At 45.4% G+C, this 23,793-nt stretch overlaps 1 protein-coding gene across 1 annotated transcript in view; it reads left to right on the forward strand.

Moving 5' to 3' along the window:
* Nucleotides 1-23,793, forward strand: part of SLC6A11 (solute carrier family 6 member 11) — a 451,361-nt gene that overhangs the window by 73,435 nt on the left and 354,133 nt on the right. The gene's annotated exons all lie outside the window — the stretch shown is intronic.

Below are 23,793 nucleotides of genomic sequence, written 5' to 3' on the forward strand. Positions count from 1 at the left end.
ACTCCTGGGGACATAAAGGGCACTATTACTGGGGGCATTGCATAAGGGGCACCACTACTATGGGCTCTATATAAGGGGCACTACCACTGTGGGCACTACCAGTACAGTGGACATTGCATAAGGGGCACTACAACTGTGGGCATTGTATCAGGGGCACTACTGCTGTGGGCATTATGTGTATTATGGGGTGCTACTACTGTGGACATTATGTGTATTACAGGGTGCTACTACTGTGGGCATTATGTGTATTAGGGGTGCTACTACAGTGGGCTTTGTGTATAAGGGACACTAATGTGTGTCATAACATGGATAAGGGACACTACTATGTGGTGTAATGTGAATAAGATTGTGCTACTGTGACGCATAATTTTTAATTGGGGATACTATAGTGTGACCACGCCTCTTTCTTTTTGAGACCACGCACCTTTTTTGGGGGGGCGCGCAATACCTTTATTGCATGTGCGCTGGGGGAAAGGGGGGGAGTTCCACCACCTCTCTAGGAACACTTTAAGCACTGCTTATGGAGCAATATAAATAAAGGATAATACAGGTGTTCCTTCACCAATACACATTCAAAAACAGTGTGCATAGGTGAAAATGATCGGGTTACGGGATTTCAAAATATGTCCCAGCGTGCTACTATTTTGTGCTGCTTACCCTTACAGATATTCAAGTCCCCATCCTCACCACATCCTATAAATCAAATATGAATGAACATTATTTTTTTATATTGGAATGCATTAAAAATATAATATGATGACGAGGAAGATTATTCCTGCATTTTTTCCACACTAAGCCTAAACCTGTGTTCTTATGACAGATTTTCTACATCCAAACATAGTGGAGGAAGGGAAACAACAATGAAATAATATAGGTGAACACTGATTTTTAGTGTTATTGCTAAAATGTCTATTGATTTAATTTGCTTTCTCTTGTTTTTTCTTTGTTTTTTTACATTGTTATGTGCTGACTTTTCTTGTGATTTTTTCCTCGCTCTATCCTTGTATCTTTCCAGCACCGTCTTACGGTGTTTTCTGACACATGAAAATTGTGAAAACAAATTATGCTGTCAGCTTGAGGGTTATAACCAGTGATTGTGTAAGGTGGCACCGATAGGCTTATTGCTGCTAACATAGTGATTTAACATGATATGAGAACAGAGAATTTGAAAAGGAGGTGGTGGAGGTGGGCTATCAATTGTAGACAATGATTGCTATACTCCCAGCATTGGACATTTCTTACTCTATTGTAACCTGCTGCTTTTAAATAAATGGATCTGAAAATAAACTTGGCATTTGCACTCTAAAACAGAGTTCAGAGACACTTTATTTATGAAGCAAGACAACATTTTAAAACTGATACCCCACTAGAAGTCTCGGGTCTGACCCGGGATTTGGAACACGGTTCCAAGCCAGGTTAGACCCGAGGCTGACCCCTTTTCCACAATCTCCCGGGTTGGTGCCATTTACACTGCACCCGAGTGCAGTGTCTTTTGGCCGGCGCTTGGAGATGATGCCATTTCCAAGTGCCGTGAAAACTGGCAGATCGGGAACCTCAGGGCATGGCCTCGGTCCCGCTAGGCCACACCCCAAGGCGATGCTGCCCACCGTCACGCTGGGTACAAGCCCAGCACTCTGGAAGCTGCTGGGCTTCCCCCAGCCTCTGGCACACACGGTCCCGGCCAGCGCTGCTGTCTGCATAGCAGGAAAGACAGCAGCGCTGACAGCATGCACTGTAATGTAAAAATCTTTGCATTGGATGATACCTAGGGCTGCAAGTATGGTGGTAATAGTAGGATTTTGGTACTTACCAGGTAAATCCTTTTCTTTGAATCCATAGGGGGCACTGGAGTACTCTTGGGATATGGACGGCTTCCGCAGGAAACAGGGCACTGAATATTTAAATTTAGAATTCTCCACCCCTCCATATCCCCGAGTACCTCAGTGTTTTTTACTGAGCCGAACAGGAACTATAGAGAGGTTGACAATGGAGAATTACATATAACATAACGGACAACAACAAAGTTGACACATAACGTTACTGACAACTAAACAGTTGACACCATTACCGATAGAACTTTATAAGTTGAACCAGTCGGTGAAAATGTGTTACCATAAGATCCCCTGAGCTTATTACAAACCAGGTAAAACTGCTCTGGGTGGGCGTCCAGTGCCCCCTATGGATTCAAAGAAAAGGATTTACCTGGTAAGTACCAAAATCCTACTTTCTTTTTCATCCACTAGGGGTCACTGGAGTACTCTTGGGACGTACCAAAGTTTCCCTTGTGGGCGGGAGAGCTATTTGGCACCTGTAACACTATGCGGCCAAATCTAGATGCTGATGCCGCAAACGTATCAAACTTGTAACAGCGCACAAACGTGTGCACTGATGACCATGTAGCCGCACGGCAAAGCTGCGTCGTAGAAGCTCCACAACCAGATGCCCATGAAGCTCCCACAGAACATGTGGAATGAGCTGTTACTGATGTATGCGGCTGTAACCTAGCATGAAGGTAAGCCTGACGTATAGTCAGTTTTATCCATCCGGATAAGGTCTGCTTAGAAGCTGGCAAACTTATGTTGGCAGCATCATAGAGAACAAACAACGTATCCGTTTTACGAACTGTAGACGTTCGGAATACATAACGCGGAATGCGCGTACCACATCCAGAGTTCCAGAATGTCCGGTTAACACAGGAACTACTATTGGTTGATTGATGTGAAAAGATGACACTACCCCTTGGTAAGAAACCGGGATTCGGACGAAGTTCCGCTCTGTCATCATGAAACCCCAAATACGGTGGCTTGCATAACAAGGCACCCAAACTGAAACACGCCTTGCCGAAGCTAAGGCTAGAAGAAAAATTGTTTTCCAAGTGAAAACTCATATCCACTTCTTGTAAGGGTTCAAAATATGAAGACTGTAAGAAATCTAAAACCAGATTCAAGTCCCATGGCGCTGTAGGTGGAATGAATGGAGGCTGTACTCTGAGGACACCTTGCAGAAAAGTGTGTATAGACGGCAATAGAGCCAATCTTCTTTGAAAGTAAATTGACAAAGCAGATACCTGCACTTTTAGTGTAGATAAACGCAGTCCTCCATCTAACCCCGTTTGTAGAATAACAAAAGACGGGATAACTTGAAAGATGATGTCGGAAACTTCAGAGTTTCACACCAACCTATATAGGCACGCCAAATTCTGTAATAATGAGCTGCTGTAACTGGCTTCCTAGCTCGTAACATGGTTGGTATAACCAATTCTGGAATGCCCTCTCTTCCTAATAGGGCGGTCTCAACAGCCACCCTGTCAAATGCAGCCGCGCTAAATCGGGGTAAAGGAACGGACCATGTTGTAACAAGTCCGGACGTAGTGGGAGCAGCCAAGGATTGCCTGCGAGTATCCGCGGAGATCCGAGAACCAAGCTCTCAGAGACCAATGAGGCACCACTAGTATGACTGTGATGGACTCTCTTTTGATCCGTTTTAGCAACCGAGGGAGCAGCGGAAACGGTGGAAACAGATACACAAGGCTGTACGGCCACGCGATTGTGAGAGCATCCACCGCCACTGCCTTTGGATCGCTCGTTCTGGACACATACTGGGGCGTTTGGTAATTGTGGCGAGATGCCATCAGGTCCACCTGAGGGTAACCCCACCTATGGACCAACATGTGAAACACTGCTGGATTTAATGCCCATTCTCCTGGATGAAAATCCCGACGGCTGAGATAATCCGCCTCCCAGTTGTCCACTCCCGGAATGAACCCTGCCGACAATTAGAGATGAGCGGGTTCGGTTTCTCTGAATCCGAACCCGCACGAACTTCATGTTTTTTTCACGGGTCCGAGCAGACTCGGATCCTCCCGCCTTGCTCGGTTAACCCGAGCGCGCCCGAACGTCATCATGACGCTGTCGGATTCTCGCGAGACTCGGATTCTATATAAGGAGCCGCGCGTCGCCGCCATTTTCACACGTGCATTGAGATTGATAGGGAGAGGACGTGGCTGGCGTCCTCTCCATTTAGATTAGGGTTGAGAGAGAGAGAGAGATATTGACCTGAGGCTGTGATACTGTAGAAGAGAGTGCAGAGTTTAGTGACTGACGACCACAGTGACCACCAGACAGTGCAGTTGTTTGTTTTATTTAATATATCCGTTCTCTGCCTGAAAAAAACGATACACACAGTGACTCAGTCACATACCATATCTGTGTGCACTGCTCAGCCCAGTGTGCTGCATCAATGTATATATATATATCTGACTGTGCTCAGCTCACACAGCTTATAATTGTGGGGGAGACTGGGGAGCACTGCAGTGCCAGTTATAGGTTATAGCAGGAGCCAGGAGTACATAATATTATATTAAAATTAAACAGTGCACACTTTTGCTGCAGGAGTGCCACTGCAAGTGTGACTAGTGACCAGTGACCTGACCACCAGTATATATAATATTAGTAGTATACTATCTCTTTATCAACCAGTCTATATTAGCAGCAGACACAGTACAGTGCGGTAGTTCACGGCTGTGGCTACCTCTGTGTCGGCACTCGGCAGCCCGTCCATAATTGTATATACCACCTAACCGTGGTTTTTTTTTCTTTCTTTATAGTCATACTAGTTACGAGTATACTATCTCTTTATCAACCAGTCTATATTAGCAGCAGACACAGTACAGTGCGGTAGTTCACGGCTGTGGCTACCTCTGTGTCGGCACTCGGCAGCCCGTCCATAATTGTATATACCACCTAACCGTGGTTTTTTTTTCTTTCTTTATACATACATACTAGTTACGAGTATACTATCTCTTTATCAACCAGTCTATATTAGCAGCAGACACAGTACAGTGCGGTAGTTCACGGCTGTGGCTACCTCTGTGTCGGCACTCGGCAGCCCGTCCATAATTGTATATACCACCTAACCGTGGTTTTTTTTTCTTTCTTTATACATACATACTAGTTACGAGTATACTATCTCTTTATCAACCAGTCTATATATTAGCAGCAGACACAGTACAGTGCGGTAGTTCACGGCTGTGGCTACCTCTGTGTCGGCACTCGGCAGCCCGTCCATAATTGTATATACCACCTAACCGTGGTTTTTTTTTCTTTCTTTATACATACATACTAGTTACGAGTATACTATCTCTTTATCAACCAGTCTATATATTAGCAGCAGACACAGTACAGTGCGGTAGTTCACGGCTGTGGCTACCTCTGTGTCGGCACTCGGCAGCCCGTCCATAATTGTATATACCACCTAACCGTGGTTTTTTTTTCTTTCTTTATACATACATACTAGTTACGAGTATACTATCTCTTTATCAACCAGTCTATATTAGCAGCAGACACAGTACAGTGCGGTAGTTCACGGCTGTGGCTACCTCTGTGTCGGCACTCGGCAGCCCGTCCATAATTGTATATACCACCTAACCGTGGTTTTTTTTTCTTTCTTTATACATACATACTAGTTACGAGTATACTATCTCTTTATCAACCAGTCTATATATTAGCAGCAGACACAGTACAGTGCGGTAGTTCACGGCTGTGGCTACCTCTGTGTCGGCACTCGGCAGCCCGTCCATAATTGTATATACCACCTAACCGTGTTTTTTTTTTCTTTCTTTATAGTCATACTAGTTACGAGTATACTATCTCTTTATCAACCAGTCTATATTAGCAGCAGACACAGTACAGTGCGGTAGTTCACGGCTGTGGCTACCTCTGTGTCGGCACTCGGCAGCCCGTCCATAATTGTATATACCACCTAACCGTGGTTTTTTTTTCTTTCTTTATACATACATTCTAGTTACGAGTATACTATCTCTTTATCAACCAGTCTATATTAGCAGCAGACACAGTACAGTGCGGTAGTTCACGGCTGTGGCTACCTCTGTGTCGGCACTCGGCAGCCCGTCCATAATTGTATATACCACCTAACCGTGGTTTTTTTTTCTTTCTTTATACATACATACTAGTTACGAGTATACTATCTCTTTATCAACCAGTCTATATATTAGCAGCAGACACAGTACAGTGCAGTAGTTCACGGCTGTGGCTACCTCTGTGTCGGCACTCGGCAGCCCGTCCATAATTGTATATACCACCTAACCGTGGTTTTTTTTTCTTTCTTTATAGTCATACTAGTTACGAGTATACTATCTCTTTATCAACCAGTCTATATTAGCAGCAGACACAGTACAGTGCGGTAGTTCACGGCTGTGGCTACCTCTGTGTCGGCACTCGGCAGCCCGTCCATAATTGTATATACCACCTAACCGTGGTTTTTTTTTCTTTCTTTATACATACATACTAGTTACGAGTATACTATCTCTTTATCAACCAGTCTATATATTAGCAGCAGACACAGTACAGTGCGGTAGTTCACGGCTGTGGCTACCTCTGTGTCGGCACTCGGCAGCCCGTCCATAATTGTATACTAGTATCCAATCCATCCATCTCCATTGTTTACCTGAGGTGCCTTTTAGTTGTGCCTATTAAAATATGGAGAACAAAAATGTTGAGGTTCCAAAATTAGGGAAAGATCAAGATCCACTTCCACCTCGTGCTGAAGCTGCTGCCACTAGTCATGGCCGAGACGATGAAATGCCAGCAACGTCGTCTGCCAAAGCCGATGCCCAATGTCATAGTACAGAGCATGTCAAATCCAAAACACCAAATATCAGTAAAAAAAGGACTCCAAAACCTAAAATAAAATTGTCGGAGGAGAAGCGTAAACTTGCCAATATGCCATTTACCACACGGAGTGGCAAGGAACGGCTGAGGCCCTGGCCTATGTTCATGGCTAGTGGTTCAGCTTCACATGAGGATGGAAGCACTCAGCCTCTCGCTAGAAAAATGAAAAGACTAAAGCTGGCAAAAGCAGTAGCACCGCAAAGAACTGTGCGTTCTTCGAAATCCCAAATCCACAAGGAGAGTCCGACTCCAATTGTGTCGGTTGCGATGCCTGACCTTCCCAACACTGGACGTGAAGAGCATGCGCCTTCCACCATTTGCACGCCCCCTGCAAGTGATGGAAGGAGCACCCGCAGTCCAGTTCCTGATAGTCAGATTGAAGATGTCAGTGTTGAAGTACACCAGGATGAGGAGGATATGGGTGTTGCTGGCGCTGGGGAGGAAATTGACCAGGAGGATTCTGATGGTGAGGTGGTTTGTTTAAGTCAGGCACCCGGGGAGACACCTGTTGTCCGTGGTAGGAATATGGCCGTTGACATGCCAGGTGAAAATACCAAAAAAATCAGCTCTTCGGTGTGGAAGTATTTCACCAGAAATGCGGACAACAGGTGTCAAGCCGTGTGTTCCCTTTGTCAAGCTGTAATAAGTAGGGGTAAGGACGTTAACCACCTCGGAACATCCTCCCTTATACGTCACCTGCAGCGCATTCATAATAAGTCAGTGACAAGTTCAAAAACTTGGGCCGACAGCGGAAGCAGTCCACTGACCAGTAAATCCCTTCCTCTTGTAACCAAGCTCACGCAAACCACCCCACCAACTCCCTCAGTGTCAATTTCCTCCTTCCCCAGGAATGCCAATAGTCCTGCAGGCCATGTCACTGGCAATTCTGACGAGTCCTCTCCTGCCTGGGATTCCTCCGATGCATCCTTGCGTGTAACGCCTACTGCTGCTGGCGCTGCTGTTGTTGCTGCTGGGAGTCGATGGTCATCCCAGAGGGGAAGTCGTAAGACCACTTTTACTACTTCCACCAAGCAATTGACTGTCCAACAGTCCTTTGCGAGGAAGATGAAATATCACAGCAGTCATCCTACTGCAAAGCGGATAACTGAGGCCTTGACATCCTGGGTGGTGAGAAACGTGGTTCCGGTATCCATCATTACTGCAGAGCCAACTAGAGACTTGTTGGAGGTACTGTGTCCCCGGTACCAAATACCATCTAGGTTCCATTTCTCTAGGCAGGCGATACCGAAAATGTACACAGACCTCAGAAAAAGAGTCACCAGTGTCCTAAAAAATGCAGCTGTACCCAATGTCCACTTAACCACGGACATGTGGACAAGTGGAGCAGGGCAGGGTCAGGACTATACGACTGTGACAGCCCACTGGGTAGATGTATGGACTCCCGCCGCAAGAACAGCAGCGGCGGCACCAGTAGCAGCATCTCGCAAACGCCAACTCTTTCCTAGGCAGGCTACGCTTTGTATCACCGGTTTCCAGAATACGCACACAGCTGAAAACCTCTTACGGCAACTGAGGAAGATCATCGCGGAATGGCTTACCCCAATTGGACTCTCCTGTGGATTTGTGGCATCGGACAACGCCAGCAATATTGTGTGTGCATTAAATCTGGGCCAATTCCAGCACGTCCCATGTTTTGCACATACCTTGAATTTGGTGGTGCAGAATTTTTTAAAAAACGACAGGGGCGTGCAAGAGATGCTGTCGGTGGCCAGAAGAATTGCGGGACACTTTCGGCGTACAGGCACCACGTACAGAAAACTGGAGCACCACCAAAAACTACTGAACCTGCCCTGCCATCATCTGAAGCAAGAAGTGGTAACGAGGTGGAATTCAACCCTGTATATGCTTCAGAGGTTGGAGGAGCAGCAAAAGGCCATTCAAGCCTATACAATTGAGCACGATATAGGAGGTGGGATGCACCTGTCTCAAGCGCAGTGGAGAATGATTTCAACGTTGTGCAAGGTTCTGATGCCCTTTGAACTTGCCACACGTGAAGTCAGTTCAGACACTGCCAGCCTGAGTCAGGTCATTCCCCTCATCAGGCTTTTGCAGAAGAAGCTGGAGACATTGAAGGAGGAGCTAACACGGAGCGATTCCGCTAGGCATGTGGGACTTGTGGATGGAGCCCTTAATTCGCTTAGCAAGGATTCACGGGTGGTCAATCTGTTGAAATCAGAGCACTACATTTTGGCCACCGTGCTCGATCCTAGATTTAAAGCCTACCTTGGATCTCTCTTTCCGGCAGACACAAGTCTGCTGGGGTTCAAACACCTGCTGGTGAGTAAATTGTCAAGTCAAGCGGAACGCGACCTGTCAACAACATCTCCTCCTTCACATTCTCCCGCAACTGGGGGTGCGAGGAAAAGGCTCAGAATTCCGAGCCCACCCGCTGGCGGTGATGCAGGGCAGTCTGGAGCGACTGCTGATGCTGACATCTGGTCCGGACTGAAGGACCTGACAACGATTACGGACATGTCGTCTACTGTCACTGCATATGATTATCTCCCCATTGAAAGAATGGTGGAGGATTATATGAGTGACCGCATCCAAGTAGGCACGTCACACAGTCCGTACTTATACTGGCAGGAAAAAGAGGCAATTTGGAGGCCCTTGCACAAACTGGCTTTATTCTACCTAAGTTGCCCTCCCACAAGTGTGTACTCCGAAAGAGTGTTTAGTGCCGCCGCTCACCTTGTCAGCAATCGGCGTACGAGGTTACATCCAGAAAATGTGGAGAAGATGATGTTCATTAAAATGAATTATAATCAATTCCTCCGTGGAGACATTGACCAGCAGCAATTGCCTCCACAAAGTACACAGGGAGCTGAGATGGTGGATTCCAGTGGGGACGAATTGATAATCTGTGAGGAGGGGGATGTACACGGTGATATATCGGAGGATGATGATGAGGTGGACATCTTGCCTCTGTAGAGCCAGTTTGTGCAAGGAGAGATTAATTGCTTCTTTTTTGGTGGGGGTCCAAACCAACCCGTCATATCAGTCACAGTCGTGTGGCAGACCCTGTCACTGAAATGATGGGTTGGTTAAAGTGTGCATGTCCTGTTTATACAACATAAGGGTGGGTGGGAGGGCCCAAGGACAATTCCATCTTGCACCTCTTTTTTCTTTTCTTTTTCTTTGCGTCATGTGCTGTTTGGGGAGGGTTTTTTGGAAGGGACATCCTGCGTGACACTGCAGTGCCACTCCTAGATGGGCCCGGTGTTTGTGTCGGCCACTAGGGTCGCTTATCTTACTCACACAGCTACCTCATTGCGCCTCTTTTTTTCTTTGCGTCATGTGCTGTTTGGGGAGGGTTTTTTGGAAGGGACATCCTGCGTGACACTGCAGTGCCACTCCTAGATGGGCCCGGTGTTTGTGTCGGCCACTAGGGTCGCTAATCTTACTCACACAGCTACCTCATTGCGCCTCTTTTTTTCTTTGCGTCATGTGCTGTTTGGGGAGGGTTTTTTGGAAGGGCCATCCTGCGTGACACTGCAGTGCCACTCCTAGATGGGCCCGGTGTTTGTGTCGGCCACTAGGGTCGCTTATCTTACTCACACAGCGACCTCGGTGCAAATTTTAGGACTAAAAATAATATTGTGAGGTGTGAGGTATTCAATAGACTGAAAATGAGTGGAAATTATGGTTTTTGAGGTTAATAATACTTTGGGATCAAAATGACCGCCAAATTCTATGATTTAAGCTGTTTTTTAGGTTTTTTGGAAAAAAACACCCGAATCCAAAACACACCCGAATCCGACAAAAAAAATTCGGTGAGGTTTTGCCAAAACGCGGTTGAACCCAAAACACGGCCGCGGAACCGAACCCAAAACCAAAACACAAAACCCGAAAAATTTCCGGCGCTCATCTCTACCGACAATATCACCTGGTGGTATTCTGGCCAATTGAGGATTCGAGCTACTTCCCGCATTGCCATGCGGCTTCTCGTTCTTCCTTGGTTGTTGATGTATGCGACTGCCGTCGCGTTGTCTGACTGCACTTGGACAGTCTGAGAGCGAAGCATGTGTACTGCTTGTCGTAGTGCATTGTAAATTGCGTGGAGTTCCAGGACATTTATAGACAGCAATCTGTCGTGATCCACCCAGAGACCCTGTCGCTGACAATTTTGAACTACAGCTCCCCAACCTCTGAGACTCTCGTTCGCCGTTAGAATTATCCAATTCCAGCCGCCGCCTGCGGTTAAATTGTGTACCTTGAGCCCCAGAGTAGAGACACCCTCACCCTTGGCGACAACCTCACCCTGTGGGGAATCTGCAGATGCGAGGCCGACCACTGTGCGAGCACATGCTGTTGAAATGGACGCAAGTGAAATCTTCCGAACTGAAGCGCTTCGAAAGCCACCACCATTGTTCCTAATAGGCGAATACACAAATGTATCGAGACTGTGCGTGGCTTGAGCACTAATTGTACCAGATGGCGAATAATCTGTACTTTTTGTTGTAGTAGGTAAATTGCTTGATTTACCGTATCGAGAATCATACCTAGGAATTGAAGCCGTTGAGACGGAATTAGATGCGATTTATTGAAGTTGACACTCCAACCGTGGTGTACGTTAGCAGCGCAAGTTGGAGGAGCATCTGTTGAGACGGAGCTTTTATGAGCAGATCGTCTAAGTACGGAACGATTGTCACTCCCAGGGATCTGAGATGAGCTATCATCACAGACATCACTTTGGTGAATACCCGAGGCGCTGACGAGAGGCCAAACGGTAGAACCTGAAACTGTTAATGGTTGTGGCGTATTGCAAAACGCAAGAACCTCTGATGAGGTGACCAAATCGGAATGTGTAAGTACGCATCCTTGAGATCAAGCGCAATCATGCAATCTTGTGGCTTCAAATCTGCAATTACTGACCGCAGAAATTCGATCTTCAATCTGTAGTAATTGACTTACTGATTGAGACTGTGACGGAGCCCTCCGGCTTCGGTACCACAAACAGACGGGAATAATAACCCTGACCTTGTTGATGTACCAGGCCTGGAATTAAAAACTGCTGAATCCAGCAGAGACTGAATGGCAATCTGCCAAAACGCCTTCTTGTCGTCCGACAGAGGCAGTCCTGTTTTGAAAAAGCGCAGTGGTGGGAGACAGCTTTCTTTCAACACTAAATTGCGGATACATCCATCAGTGGATGTCTGGAATCCCGGCAAATGTAACGTCTGAAGGCGCGCTCCCACAATTGGAAATCCGAGATGGCCTGGGAGCCCGTCAAGCCACTGGCTTGTTGGTGACTTTAGCGCCCTGGCGTTACAAGGCGTGACTGTTTCTGTACCACAGCCTTGAAAGGACTGAAGTCTAAAGGATTTGAACTCCGGACCAGAGTATTTCCGTCTTGGTACCGGTGGAGGCAATGGCAGGAAACTATACTCCCCCCCCCCCCCACCTTGGCCTGAGAACTGCATTTGTCCAATTTAGGACCAAAAAACTTCTGGCCACCGTATTCTTTTGACCTCTGACTCTGCTTGCCAAGAACGCAGCCAGAGTACTTGTCGTGCTGTAACTAGCAACGATGAAAAGCGAGAAGCGAGCCAACAGCCGGCAGCAGAAGCTGTACATAGATACTCAGCAGCTTCTCAGATTTGATTAACGATAAGTATAACATGATCGTCATTGTTCCCATACAAAGAGCGCCTTAGTGACCCAAATGCCCTTCTATCTTACGTCTGAAGGGTCTTTATAAGGTTTGACACAGACGAATCCACCAATGGCGGATTCTCCAATGTATATGTCACTGTGTGGAAACGGGTAAGTAGACTTAAATCTGTGAGGTATAGAACCGGTTATTCGGTTATTTTGTGTTTCTACTAACATCTTATTAAGATATCCTAAATAAGAACCCCCTTGGAGATCTCTGTCGTTTAGTAAATACGACTTATTATATGTTAGAGACTCCTTAGTTTCTGTAAACTTCAGAGACTGACGCACTGGTAATTATCAATGTCTGGGCTGTCAAAAACTGCACTATCTGACTGCTGGTCTAATGTGCCCTCCTCACCCTTATTTAGCGCCGTGAGGTTTGGCATAGAATTGTCAGACTGCAACATAGCAGAAACGGTTAAATTATAAGACCAATTAAATTAATACCTTGTTACCCAAAGTGAAGTTGGACCTTTGCAACGGCTGAGAATCCTCTATTAGATGTGGCGGTCTCACCCGAGACTCCGATCTTGCCGTTCGTGTCGAGCGGCGGCCAATTCTAATTGCAACCCAGCCATTACATTTGCGTAACATAGGAATGAAACCGGGTTCCGGAGTGGAAACCTACAAAACATACTGAACATGTGGTAGATTCATGTACAGACATTGCAGTAAAACTTCTTTTTTAGTCTTTGCTGGTGCCGTACTCATTATGCAGACAGACAACACAATAGACAAAGACAGACACATGCACGACTCAGTAAAATTGTTACTTAAGGTGTGTAATATACATATATATATGGCCGAAGTGCATTCACATGGCCAGCCTATATAAAACCTGGACCAAAAATTCCCACTAACACCCCTGCGCCTCCGGTGGAGTAGAGATGTAGGACAGGAACGTTCTGGAATTACAAACAGGAAGAAACAGGAAGCATGGTTAAAATGGCCCCCATGCCATGCTTACACTGATAATCACAGGTTAGGTTACAATAAATGCCTCCTGTGTTTAATATAGGCTCAATAGTCTATTAATATAACCTATGGTGCATATGAATCTGGCAGCCTGTCATGCAGCATATTATAAGTTTTTCTTCCCTTGCAGCAGCGCTGCCTGATCAGACTTGTCCCCCACCCCCTCCCCCTGTGCTCTGTGTGTCTCAGCGGGGAGCGGGTGCCGGAAAGCTGACCTGGTCATTGCAGGAAGGCGGGGGACGCTTGTGAGGAGAGCGGCCGAGTGAACTGAGTTCGGCTGGCTGGAGCGGCGTGTAGCGGCTTCCTGCGGCGCTAGTGAGAGCGCTGTGCTGCGGCGGTTCTCCCCCTCGTAGCGCTGGCTTTGATACAGCGCGGACGGAGCGGCTGGGGCAGGCGCTGGTATTAGAGGCGGGTGCGGGTGGCGGTGATGAACATGGACCCCACTCAGCGCGGCGGCAGCGCGCGCTGACCGCCCCGTCCCCCCCAGCATACCTTGTCTCCTTGTAGGGAGGGCTGCGACGGGGCTTCTTTCTGTAAGCTCCATCCAGCTCTTGCATCAGTTCATGGCTGCGACGGGGCTTCTTTCTGTAAGCTCCGTCCAGCTCTTGCAGCAGTTCAGTGGGCTGCGTGTGGCTGTGAGGGTGCTCTTTGTGAGGACCGACACGCCATGCGCTGCTCCGTGCAGCGGCACTATCCCGGACCCATGTTTTTAGTAGAAACTGGGAAGGGATGTGCTGGAGTAGTATAAAAAAGTAAAAATTTAAAATTTAAATCAATATTCAAAGAAAAGTGTGGGAACCCACACAAGCCTCTGTTAGTGCATGAGCACAGAAAAAACACTGAGGTACTCGGGGATATGGAGGGGTGGAGAGTTCTAAATTTAAATATTCAGTGCCCTGTTTCCTGCGGAAGCCGTCCATATCCCAAGAGTACTCCAGTGACCCCTAGTGGATGAAAAAGAAAAGATATTGACAGCCAGTACGCAGTACCGTCGGCCCAACCACCTTGCTTACAGCCACTGCTGTGTGTGAGGGAAGGAAAGCGCAGCATGCGCCTCTCCTGCCCCTCAGTGCTCAGTCCAGTGGCGGCGTGCATCTCAAACCATGCGCCGGTTCATAAGTCAATCAGAGCTCACGGACCAGCAGCTCCAGATTTGAGATACACACCGCCGCTGGAGCCTCTCCTCCCCTGACACACGCTGTAGCAGCAGCAATAAGTAACAGTGAGCAGCACTTTGGGGGCATGTGTGTACCTGGCACTATGGGGGCATGTGTGTACCTGGCACTGTGGGGGCATGTGTGTACCTGGCACTGTGGGGGCATGTGTGTACCTGGCATTGTGGGGGCACATGTGTATCTGGCACTGTGGGAGCATATATGTATCTGGCACTGTGGGGGCATATCTGGCACTGTGGGGGCATATCTGGCACTGAGGAGGTATATGTGTATCTAGACTAGAGATTTGTGGTTTGGTTTTCCTGAAATGAGAGCACACCTGAACTCAGAGTTCCGAGTTGGGACCCATTTAAGAATCACTTTGGAGTTCTGAGTGGAACTGAGTTTGCGTCTGTTGTTAGTTTCGAACTAGGATTTAAAAACCGAACTCAGGTTTTGGATTGCATGTAAACAGGTCCAAATTATGTGATTTCAGCTGTTTTATCAATTTTTATCATTTTTATCAATTTATAAATATTATCATTATTATTCATATTTTTGTAACACTTGAAGGTGGTTTTGCCAAAACTAAAGCCGATGATGAATTAGAACCAAAACCAAAACAATCCACGCACACCTCTAACTCTTTATATAAACATGCACAGTCTGTTTTATGGTAGCTGAGCAATAGGTTTGGCTAGTACTAGTTTAGCTATACTATATTTCTGCCTGACCTCAATACTGACAAAGCTTGTTTTTGACCTCAGCTGTTTGCCTGGTTTATGACCTCCTACAGTCATCAGCATCCTTGGCCTGTATATTACTGTGTTCCCTGTCTGACCCTCTTATACAGTCACTGCCTGATGCGAGTAGTTCTTGGGGCATCTATGTTTTCCAGTTCATCATTTCTTTGTGTGGGTCCCTGGTGAAAACCAAGCTTCTATTAGACTCAAAGCCTCAGATCCAGCCAGCGGCAGTCACTTGTAGCATTGTGGGTTCACATATAGGACAATCTGTTATAGTTTGCTAAAGCCATGTACTCCAATGATATTTCACTACAGGCAACAAATCTACGGGAGCTAAAGTACAGTAAGTGAGTGAGGAGAGACAAAGAAAAACAAATTGGCCTTAATAATACATTTCTTATAAAGCTTTGCTAGTCGGCTGTAAGGACAAAGGAACATCTTTATTTCACAAAGGGTACAAATTTATATGTATTTTCTGTAATTTTATCTCTTTTGATTCTTTTGGACTCCCACCGAATAACTGGAAAAATATTTAGCTGTTAAGACTGTTGAGGGTAGTTTCATCCGTGGAGGTTATGCAGAATCTATTGATATGTGTGTTATTCTGTGTTGTGACTGGTTGTTACGGGGCTGCCGTCAGAAATTGTGAGGCACAGAACTGAAAAAATAGGCAGGGGCCCCTCTGTCTGGGATGAGGGCAGGACAAAAGGACAAGTAGTTTGAAAGGCGCAGGGGTAAGGCTGGTGGTGGGGACACAGGGAAAAGGTGAGTGCTCGGAGATAAATGCTAGAATTGGGTGAGGGACAGATATAAGAGATGTAATAGAAGATGCAGGGAAATGAAGGAGGGAAAAGAAAGGCCAGACACAAAGAAAAAAAGAGAAACACTGTGCAACATGGAAACATTTACACAGGTGCTGATTGGGGGGGGGGGGGGGAGGGCATGGAGACATACACACTGGTGACTGGAAGGGCAAGGCATGGAGACATACACACTTCTGGTGAATGGGGGGACATGGAGATATACATTCTGCTGGTGAATAGACGGGGAGGGGGATGTATACACTGTTGGTGAATAGGGGACAGGGCCTGAGAGACAACATGGAGATATTATATGGTAGACTATGGGGGTAACTGAGCATTCCCCCCTGATGCAGTGCCACACATCTGCTCGGATCCCTGGCAGCAAATCTTGCTGGTCGGTGGGTTCGGTGTGTTGCTGCTCTCCTCTGCTGTCTGAGGCGATCCTACTGCTGTCCGGTGGAGAGGTGATTCCAGAAAAGTGCTGCCTGCTCCCTATCATCCTCCTCCCCTGGCTCTTCTTTTTCAGCTCCTGGCCCGGGTGGCAGTGCAGATTGGTGCCACCAGCTGCAATCACCAGCAGTCAGCCAAGCAGTGATAGCGGCTCCGTGCCAGCTGCATTTTAAATTTAGAGCCAGCTGCAAGCCAATCAGAGCTCGCAGATTGGCAGCCAATCATCTCTGTGTCCACAGTCTGCAAGCTCGGATTGGTTTGCAGCTGGCTCCAAATTTGAAATGCTGCCGGCGCTGTCTCTGCATGACTGCCTGATTGCAGCTGGTAGCGTCAATCTACACCCCACCTGGGCCACCTGTCTGTCTGGGCCTGAGATGCAAGGCCCAGCAGTCTTCCGTTAGAGGCCCTGGGTTGTTAAATAGTAGACACCAGCGGAAAGATGTTTGGTAAACACACCAGCCAGATAGACTTACGCAGCAGTTTCTATTTATTGTAGTGCACAGAATGGGAGCGGACCAGCCGGTCATGTATGCAGGCAGGTTTTGCAAGATTACACAGGGTCCTCCATGGAGCTGAGTAGTAGACATCTATACTACACTGTGGCAATCAAACACAGTGACAAGATGGCACTGCGCATGTGCAGTCTAAAGAACAGCGGCTATCTTGGTAAAGGTAAATGCTTTATCTAATGGAGCACTGTAGAGGAAGCACAGTAGCACGCTCCATATTCCAACATTATCCAGTCTAGGACTATTCCAGTTATTGATGAAGTAGATTTTTCTACAAAGAACAAATCTTTTTTATTTTGATTTCCAAACCTTTCACCCAATACATGCTCTCTAGGCATGACTTCAAAAGCATTATCCCATCATGGATGGTAATTGTAAACAAATCATTTTCTGGGGATCCTCTTTGGTGCTCTCCTGTCTGGGTAAATGAATGTCCTCTTCCCATTTGTAGCAACTATGGAAATGCTCTTTACTTTTATTATTCACAGTTCTTTACACATTTTCCATTCAATGATGAGACCCATCATGTGGTTGTGGCATTTTTTTTCCACCAAGGCGTATACTTCATCCAACATTGGAATCACAAAGATCTGTCAGAAGAAATTAAAGAAATCTCGGATAAAGGTTGCAGCTTAAAATCTATCTCGCTATTGCAGGCTCCATCATGCTGAGAAAGGACACCCCAAGGCCTTGCGTTGACTTCCATGGCTTTATTAAAGTCATCATACAAACTATTTTATTATTTTTACATCTGAGCTGTTTGATAGCATTATCAGTGTTTACAAAAGCACAATATAAGTGGAGCTTATAAATCAAGGACACAGCTACCATAGGTGCAGGGAGTGCAGCTGCTATGGGGCCCAGAGCTGAGAGGGGCCACCTTCCCTGTCAAAGTTACGTGTTTATACATTTTTCACCATTGGCTGGTAGATAGGGGCCCTTACAAACTTTTGCTTTGGGGTCTGCAATATATCTAGGTATGCTCCTGGACCTGCTCTTAGTAATGTGGTATATAATGAACTGGAGGGCATTACAATGTTACAAAATATAAACTGGGGAACTATAATGTGGCATAATATGAAGCGGAAGCACTTTAATGTGGCATAATATAAACGGTGGACACTGTTATAATGTAAATTGGGGGTACTGTGTTGTATAATGTGTACTGGCAGCCTTACAATGTGACATAATGTGAAGCAGGGCTCTACTATGGGGCATAACATTAACTAAGGCACTGCTATGGTTCAGAAGATGAACTAGGGCACTACTACTCTACCTGATGTATATTGGGAGGGGTCTTTTGCTAGTTCAGCTATAAGTGGCAAATTTCTAAATTCCTTACAGGGAGCATCTCTCAAGCAATTGGTGAGGGAGCCCTCTCGCAAAGACTCCATATTAGATTTCATTCTCACAAATGATGACAGGATATCAGACACATATGTGGGTGAGCACCTGGGATCCAGTGATCATCAAGCAGTATGGTTTAGTATAAAGACAGGATCCAACTCCTGTCACACAAAAACAAAGGTGTTGGATTTCAGGAATGCTGACTTTGCAAAAATGGGGAGATGTTTAAGTGATTCATTGGCAGGCTGGAGGGACTTGGAAGGAGTGCAGGAGAGGTGGGAAAACCTGAAAAGGGCAACAGACCTTTGTATCAAAAGGGTTAGGAAAAGCACCAGGAAAAGGAAGCCAGTTGGTTCACAAAAGAAGTATCAACTAGCGTGAAAGCAAAAAAGCTGGCTTTTAGGAAATACAAACAGACTAAAAATAATAACAAAGAGGTGTATCTTGACAGATGGCAGGATGCTAAGAAAGTGATCAGACGTGCAAAGGCAGAAGCTGAGGAGAAAATGGCCCAGTCAGTATATAAAGGGGGCAAAACTTTTTTTAAGTATATAAACGAAAGGAAAAAATCAAATGGAGGAATAATAAGACTTAAGACAGAGAGTGAGAATTTGGTGGAGGGAGACAAGGCAATAGCAGATCACCTAAATCATTATTTTTGCTCCGTATTTACTACAGAAGGAGAAGGGAAGGGGCCACAGTTAAGCTGCAAGGACATTCATAAAAATAAGGTAGCTGAAACTACATTTACAGAAGAGAAGGTCTTAACAGAACTTTCAAAACTAAAAGTGGAAAAATCAATGGGGCCAGATGGGATACACCCAAGGATACTAAAAGAGCTAAAAGATGTGCTGGTGGCACCATTAACAGAATTATTTAACCAGTCACTAAATAAAGGTGCCATTCCAGAGGACTGGAAAAGAGCAAATGTAGTTCCACTGGTACAAAAGTGGAAGCAAGGAAGAAGCAAGTAACTACAGACCAGTAAGCCTTACATCAGTAGTAGGGAAAGTAATGGGAAAACTATTAAAAGAAAGAGTAGTGGAATATCTTAAATCAAACAACTTACAGGATCCAAAACAGCATGGATTTACTGGTGGGAGATCATGCCAAACAAATCTTATTGGCTTTTTTGACTCTGTGATGAAAATAATAGATCAAGGGGGAGCTGTAGATGTAGCATATCTAGACTTTAGCAAGGCATATGACACTGTCCCACATTGCAGACTGCTAAATAAACTTGAAATCATCGGGGTGGATTACAAAACAGTTAAATGGATAAGAACCTGGTTGCAGGATAGAAAACAGACAGTTGTAGTAAATGGAGTGCAATCTTTGGAAGGAAATGTTACCAGTGGAGTACCCCAGGGATCTGTACTCGGACCAGTTCTCTTTAATATCTTTGTTGGTGACATTGCAAATGGTATTAAAGGGAAAGTATGCCTTTTTGCAGATGATACAAAGATTTGCCACAGGGTAGACACACCGGGAGGGGTAAAACAAATGATTGATGACCTAGCTAGGCTTGAGAAATGGTCAAGAACGTGGCAACTACAGTTTAATGCTAAAAAATGCAAAATCATGCACTTGGGTCTCAAAAACCCAAAGGCTAAATATAGTATCAAGGGTACTATAATGGAAACTACTGAGGAGGAAAGGGATTTAGGAGTCACTATTTCAAGTGACTTAAAGGCAGGAAAGCAATGCAACAAAGCAATGAGAAAGGCACGTCGGATGCCTGGTTGCATAGGGAGAGGAATCAGTAGCAGGGAAAAAGAAGTGATAATGCCACTGTATAGGTCATTGGTACGGCCGCATCTTGAATACTGTGTCCAGTTCTGGAGACCATATCTCCAGAAGGATATAAATACATTAGAGAGTGTACAAAGAAGGGCAACTAAAATGGTGCATGGCCTACATCACAAAACTTACCCGGAAAGGCTAAAAGATCTTAACATGTATAGTTTGGAGGAGAGAAGGGAAAGGGGGGACATGATAGAAACTTTCAAATATACCAAGGGTTTTAACAAAGTTCAGGAGGGAAACATTCTTCAAAGGAAGAGGAGTATTAGAACTCGAGGACATACACTGAAACTGGAGGGAGGCAGGTTCAGAGGAAATTTAAGGAAAACTTACTTCACAGAAAGGGTAGTGGACAAGTGGAATAGCCTCCCATCAGAAGTGGTAGAGGCTAAGACTGTAGAGCAATTTAAACATGCTTGGGATAGGCATATGAATATCCTTACAAAGAATTAAGGATCAAAAAGAGTTAAGGATAAAAAAGGGGCAGACTAGATGGGCCAAGTGGTTCTTATCTGCCGTCAAATTCTATGTTTCTATGTTACTAGGGACATAAAGTTAACATCTGCTGCAAAGAAGTTTCTCTCTAGAAGCATTGGGACAGGGGCCCTTTAAAATGTTGCTATGGGGCCCACAAAGTTCTGGCTACACCCCTGTTCTAAATAATCTAAGATAATGGAAGGAGATGAGCGGAAAACAGCTTTCAGTGCAGGTTAGGCCTTATGAATACCTTTTTCTTTGAACATCAGCAAGGTGAAACAGGATGGATCCATTGTTGCAGTATATACTTTTATGGTAAAACTGACAAATATAAGGGGCAGTTTTCGGCTACCATTTATTGTTTTGCTTCAGTTATTTCTATGCCTAGTATGGCCCATCTTGGTGATAGGGGTAGAAAGTTGTGCATTTCAGAGGTAGCAACTTTTCACTTGTGTTCAGAACCTTCTTCATTCAGGGGCAGATTTAGGGGTGAGGACTCCTCCAGGCACCATGGTGATGACCGCCCCCTTCCTGCCTAATTTCATTATTTTTATTGATTATAAGTCCTCATTTTATAGTATAGCCTCATTTTCAAGTATAGCCAAGTAAATAGAATAATAAAAAAGCCACTGACTTTTTTTATTTTTTATTATGTATACATATTTACTAAGTACGACAGCTCATAGGGGCAGTATGTGCATGTCCTACAAGTTTACACTCCATTCAAGATGTCATATGGTACAGTACAGTGAAAATATTGTGCAGTTACTGGTACTTTTTGGGGTGACCGTACAAACACAATCATCCAACTGCTGCCCCAAAACAAGTGCCGCTCATAGGCACGTGACTCGCCATGGGTAAAAAAATTTAAAATTACACAAGTATAGGTTTTCACAAAGTTTGCTGCTTCAGTGATTTTAGATATTTTTGTCAGATGTGACTACGGTAAACTGAAGTAGAATTACAAGCATTTCATAAGTTTCAAAGGCTTTTATTGACAATTGCATTAGGTTTATGCAAAGATTCAATATTTGCAATGTTGACCTTTCTTTTTCAGGACCTCTGCAATTCGCCCTGGCATGCTGTCATTGAACTTCTGGGCCACATACTGACTGATGGCCGCCCATTCTTGCCTAATCAATGCTTGGAGTTTGTCAGAATTTGTGAGGTTTTAATTGTCCACCTGCCTCTTGTGGATTGACCACAAGTTCTCAATGGGATTAAGGTCTGGGGAGTTTCCTGGCCATGGACCCAAAATTCTGTTGTTTTGTTTCCCGAGCTACTTAGTTATCAATATGCCTTATGGCAAGGTGCTCTATCATGCTGGAAAATGCATTTGAGTGTCACCAAACTGTTCTTGGATGGTTGGGAGAAATTGCTCTTGGAGGATGTTTTGGTACCATTCTTTATTCATGGCTGTGTTCTTAGTAAAAAATTGTGAGTGAGCCCACTTCCTTGGCTGAGAAGCACCCCCACACATAAATGGTCACAGGATTGATGGTAGCGCTCACCATTCCTTCTCCGGTCAAGCATTTTTCCAGCTGCCCCAAACAATCTGAAAGGGAATTTATCAGAGAAAATGACTTTACCCCAGTCCTCAGCAGTCCAATACCTGTACATTTTGCAAAATATCAGTCTGTCTCTGTTTTTCCTGGAGAGAAGTTGCTTCTTTGCTGCCCTTCTTGAAACCAGGCCATCTTTCAAAAGTCTTAACCTCACAGTGCATGCAGCTGCACTCACACCTGCCTGCTGCCATTCCTGAGCAAACGCTGCACTGGTGGTGCCCCAATCCTGCAGCTGAATAAACTTTAGGAGATATTCCTGGTGCTTGCTGGACGTTCTGGGATGCCCTAAAGCCTTATTCACAGCTATTGAAACTCTCACCTTGAAGTTCTTGATGATCCAATAAATGACTGATTTAGGTGCAATCTTACTTGAGCAATTTCCTTGCCTTGTGAAGCCCTTTTTGTGCAAAGCAATGATGACTGCACGTGTTTCATTGCAGGTAACCATAGTTAACAGAGGAAGAACAATAATTCAAGCACCACTCTACGTTTACAGCTTCCAGTCTGTTATTCTATCTCAGCATGACAGAGTGATCTCCAGCCTTGTCCTCGTCAACACTCTCACCTGTGTTAACGAGAGAATCACTGACGAAATGTCAGCTGGTCCTTTTGTAGCAGGGCTGAAATGAAGTGGAAATTTTGATTTTGGGATTAAGGGCCTAATTCAGCATAGATTGTTATTCAAAGAAATTGCAAATTGAGAGATTATTGAATTACTGCACATGCATAGCGTTTGCATTGTGCACGTATGAGGGGTAATAGTGACAGATATTGTGTACAGATTATAATTGCAATGTGGTCGCTGTTTGACTGACAGGAAGCCGGCATTTCTGGATGGAAAACTGCTGTTTTCTGGGTGTTTCAGAAAAAAAGCAGGCGTGCACAGGCATTTTTGGGAGGGTCACTGACATCAGCGCAGACCATTTCTAGGCCGTTTCAGTCGTAGGTTAGTGGCAGCCTCAAGCCTACAGTACTCACATTTACTCAGACAGCAAAGATTCTTAAATGTTCCGGGAATTGCGTAGTCATCTGCAAGTGGATAGCAAACTGCGCTGCATTTGCAATTTTGCACAGGGCGATTTTTCTCCCTGCTGGGGGCACTTTTCTACTCTCAGACAACTTCTATTCTCTGAATAGCGATCAATGCTGAACTAGGCCCAAAGTTCATTGTCAGGGCAGAAAAGGACTTTGAAATTAATTGCAATTTATCTGATCACTCTTCATGTTATTGTCGAGTATGTGCGAATTGCCATAATAAAAACTGAGGTAGCAGACTTTGTGAAAAATAATGTGTGTGTCATTCTCAGAACTTTTGGCCATGGCAAGAGCGTGCGCACTTGCCTATCTTTAAATTGTATTGTATTTCACTGTCTGTCTTTGGAACACTTTGGGAGTTAATGTTGGTCTCCTTTTCAGGACGTTCACCCTTATTGTATTGTTCGAGCGAAGTAACCCTCACCCACATTCTGACTATTCAAGCCAAAGACAGACACCTGCCCACGTGAGACTGACTTTGCATGCTTTGACCGAGCAGAGAAGCTTTTACCCACTGGCTGCCTAATCTAGTCGTGGGAAGACACACACACGCTGCATATG

Source organism: Pseudophryne corroboree, chromosome 9, assembly GCF_028390025.1.
Source record: "Pseudophryne corroboree isolate aPseCor3 chromosome 9, aPseCor3.hap2, whole genome shotgun sequence".
Taxonomy (NCBI): Eukaryota; Metazoa; Chordata; class Amphibia; order Anura; family Myobatrachidae; genus Pseudophryne; species Pseudophryne corroboree.